The 4,014-nt window shown below is 37.0% G+C and overlaps 1 non-coding gene across 1 annotated transcript; it reads right to left on the bottom strand.

The window, feature by feature from the left end:
• Nucleotides 1-3,531: 3,531 nt before the first annotated feature.
• Nucleotides 3,532-3,635, bottom strand: LOC123953662. Its single transcript, XR_006820925.1, has one exon. It is a non-coding gene; the product is annotated as a U6 spliceosomal RNA (small nuclear RNA).
• Between the last annotated feature and the right edge of the window lie 379 nt (nucleotides 3,636-4,014).

The following is a 4,014-nucleotide window of genomic DNA, read 5'->3' as shown; positions in this document are numbered from 1 at the left end:
TGGGACGGTACCATGCTATATTGGTGATCACGTCTTTGTAGTAAAACTTGAAATCAGGCAATGTGATGCCCCCAGTTTTGTTTTTCTTTTTCAACATTTCATTAGCAATTCGGGGTTTCTTCTGGTTCCATACAAATTTTAGGAGTGTGTGTTCAAGCTCTTTGAAAAACACCAGTGGAATTTTGATTGTGATGGCATTGAAACTATAGATTGTTCTAGGCACTATAAATATTTTAACAATGTTTGTTTGTGACTGGAGTAAACTATGCTGAGTGAAAAAAGTCAAGCAGAGAGTCAATTATCGTATGGTTTCACTTACTTGTGGAGCATAAGGAATAACACAGAGGACTTTGGGAAATGGGGCAGAAAAGTGAGTTGGGAAATGGGGAAAATTGATGGGGAAACAAACCATGAGAGACTGTGGACTCTGACAAATAAATGGAAGGTTTTGGAAGGGAGAGAGGTAGGGTGTTGGGTGAGCCTGGTGGTGGGTGTTAAGGAGGGCATGTATTGCATGGAGCACTGGGTGTGGCACATAAACAATGAATCTTGGAAAACTGAAAAAATAAAATAAAATAAAATAATAAAAATAAACATTCATTGTTAATATATTTTACTAAAAACATCTTAAGACAGTTCTCTTTTTGAACTCCTGGCAATTGATATGATTAACTCAAGGTTATGTCAATTTCTCTTTATATTATTTTTTCTTCTTTCTCCTCTTAAGAAACTTTCTCCTCTTTAGAAACTATGTTTATTTATTTATTTTTTTAAATGGAGATATTTTACAATGTCAGCCTAAGGGATATTTTAGCGCCATAACTACTCCTGACAATGAACTAAGTTTGCATGCCTTGCTGAGGTGCCATAGTAACAATTAATCTGAAGTTGAATGTATATGGTAGTTTCAGTTTAATTCTTAATAGGTTATACTGTACATAATAAAATTACCACAGAGAATTGATAAGTAACATTTAATTAGCAAATGATGGTCTAATCTCAAAGACTATCTAATTTCTCAAAGACATAATAATTCTTAAGAAAAATATACAAAGCTTAGGAAAAATATAGAACAGTATACTTAGTTAGACTATTTAAGCACAGAACATAAGGACAAATGGAGGGGAGGCTATTGACCTTGGAAGTGTTCCTGGATAGTAGTAGTTAAGAACCAAATAAGGGTCTGGCTGCCTGGACTCAACTCTTGTCTTCTCTATTTTAGCTGTGTTGTTCACATAGCAGAACCTGAAACAAATTTTTCAGCTCTATCCACTACTCAAAAACAGAACTGAGGGAAATGAGAAATAAAAGAGGCAGAACAAATATAAGAATGGTTTACTAATCTAGCCATCTCTTAATGTCAAGATGATTCAAACTCATGAGATTATCATCCAAAAGATAAACTTTGATCAGGACATTTATTTTCAGGTTTGGCATAGAATTTATCTTCTGGCTCACATCTTTTAAGAACCAAATTTCACCCACTTGATTGTGATTTCTTGGTTGTGCTTGTGGTGGCCCGAATATACCTACATCTCATTCTTCCAGGAAGAGGAGAGTGCCAAAGGAGAAGATAAATGGTTTTCAGAATATTCATGGGATAAGACACAATTGGATTACACCTGATGAAGGCTGCTGAAGTCCACACACTGTAGGTTACCAGAACAGTGGCTTAGTCGGCTGCCAAGAGTCAAGGTTGCCAGAGATAGGGAGGTTGAGATAATCTCCAGTAGCAAATGGAAAGTGTCTGACCAGTCCTCTACTGATGCTTTCCTTAGTATGCAGCTACTGAATACAACACAGTGCCTCCATATTTGTAGGATGTCCTCTCTTCTTTTCCAGGAGGTGAGGTACTTTTCAATCAGTCATGAAATTTCATTTAGGGGCATCATCTCCTTTAAGCCAGTACATCTGTGAAGCAGTCCTCATTTTATTTGTTGACAGAAGGCCACAGATATGACCTTGAAGGAGGATGTCAATGCAATTGAGGTTAATGATATAGGAGTTCTGGCCATGTGTTCCTCTGTTTTTCTCACGCTTTCTAGATCTGCTGAGATTAAATCCCATGTACCATTTGTATTGTATGATGGGTTACTGCTTTACACTCCCAAACTTATGACTCAGCAGGTCTAATAATACCTAAGTTAGGAAGAGGAAGTGTGGTTACATGGACATCTGGCATCCTGTGGTCAGCATCGTTCCATACTTGGACCTAGTGGAATACTAGACATTACTTTTTTCAATGAAAATTAACTTGTTGGCTATAGAAAGCTTGACTTTGCTCTATAGTCTCTGATTCTACACATCAATTTTTCTTCTGGAGGTTTGCCAGAGATTCAATATAGCATTTTAAATATACCATAGATATCTCTAGCACTATCAGATCTTCTGAGTCACATATTTTGAGCAATAGAGCAGCTTGCACCACAGTCTTGACTTTGCAGAATACTTTCTTGCTGTAAGTCCTGCTAAAAAGTGTCATTTTATGAGTAATTCAATAAATGGATCATAACAGTGTTTTAAAGAATGTTATACACTGCCTCAAAAAATCTAAAGAGCCTCCTCAAGTACTCTAAGTAAGAAATACATTAAATTTGTATTCATCTTAGAAAAAAAATGTTCTGATATGCTCTAGTTGACTTGAACCCTAAAGTATTCCCTGATATGGAAGGCTCCTACATCTTCAACAGAATTTTTCTTCACTCTCTGACATCCTGATATCTTCATAGGGCTTATAGAACACTTGGTAGTTTCTGATTATTGTGTTCCATTAGCATGATACATAATTATAGTAACCCAACATGATGTTTTCCAGAATAATAGGATCAGTGTTCTTGCAGAACATATCATGAGCATGAGAATTACTTAACATAGCCCTCTGACAACGAGTGAATGCTGTCCCCATTATGCTATTCCTATTATGTGATGGCAAACGAGTTCTGGTCCTCCTTTCTGTTGGAATCAAGAGGAATGTAATTGCCAAATAAATTCATGTGTGTTAAGTGCCAGGGGAATGTAGTATTGCATCAGTAAGTATAACATACATGCGGCTGCACGTGGGGCTATATCATAGGTAAGTGTAAAGTAGTCATTCTATAGCCATCTATCAGTTAGGATCAATTAAAAAAAAAGATTTTTATTACTTATGTATTTGAGAGAGAGAGAGAGAGAGACCATGAGAGAGTCAGCACAAGAGAGAGGAGGGGTAGAGGGAGAGGCAGGCTCCCCGCTGAGCAGGGAACCCATTATGGGGCTCCAATTTAGGATCCCAGGATTAAGACCTAAACCAAAGGCAGATAATTATGTCACCCAGGTGCCCGTGGGATCAGTTTTTCTTTTCTTACTGACTTTTTTCTAACAGCTTAGCAGATGAATTACATGGGAATATCATAGGAAACACTACTCCTGTTTTCCTTAAGTATTTGATGGTGATGCTTATCATTGTAATTCCTGCAATGTGGTATTGCTTTTACATATTCTCCAGGATGGAGGAGCACTTCTAGTTGGGTTTTTTGGGGATTTTTGCTTGTTTTTAATATGGAACTCTTCATGAGTTTGCATGTCATTCTTGTGCAGGGGGTGTGCTAATCTCTGCATCATTCCAATTTTAATATATGTGCTGCAGAATTAAGTACAGAGTTGTTTGTTTGTTGATTTTGTTTTTTTCCTACCAAAATGGTTCTTACTCCACAGATCATAGATACATGTGAGGATTCTGTCAGGTGTTGAGTATATCAGTATTCAATTATCCACCTGGGGATCAGGGAAATAACTATGTGTTAGTTGTATGGACATGTTAGATACATTGCATTGTGACAGAGTCTTGGGGCAAAACTCTACCTATCATCAGGCATCCAAGGCCTCTATTCCTGGTATATCAATTCCTCCATTATCAGTCTCGGTTCAGAATCTTTGTTTATCAATCCTTAATTCCTGTTTCCATCTATACAGTTATACCAGTATTCGCCACAAGTCCATTTTGAAAAAGATCAGGGAAGTATTTATCTAATTTAC

The sequence above is a fragment of the Meles meles genome, chromosome 11, assembly GCF_922984935.1.
Source record: "Meles meles chromosome 11, mMelMel3.1 paternal haplotype, whole genome shotgun sequence".
NCBI lineage: Eukaryota > Metazoa > Chordata > Mammalia > Carnivora > Mustelidae > Meles > Meles meles.
This window is presented reverse-complemented; position numbering and strand designations above follow the sequence as displayed.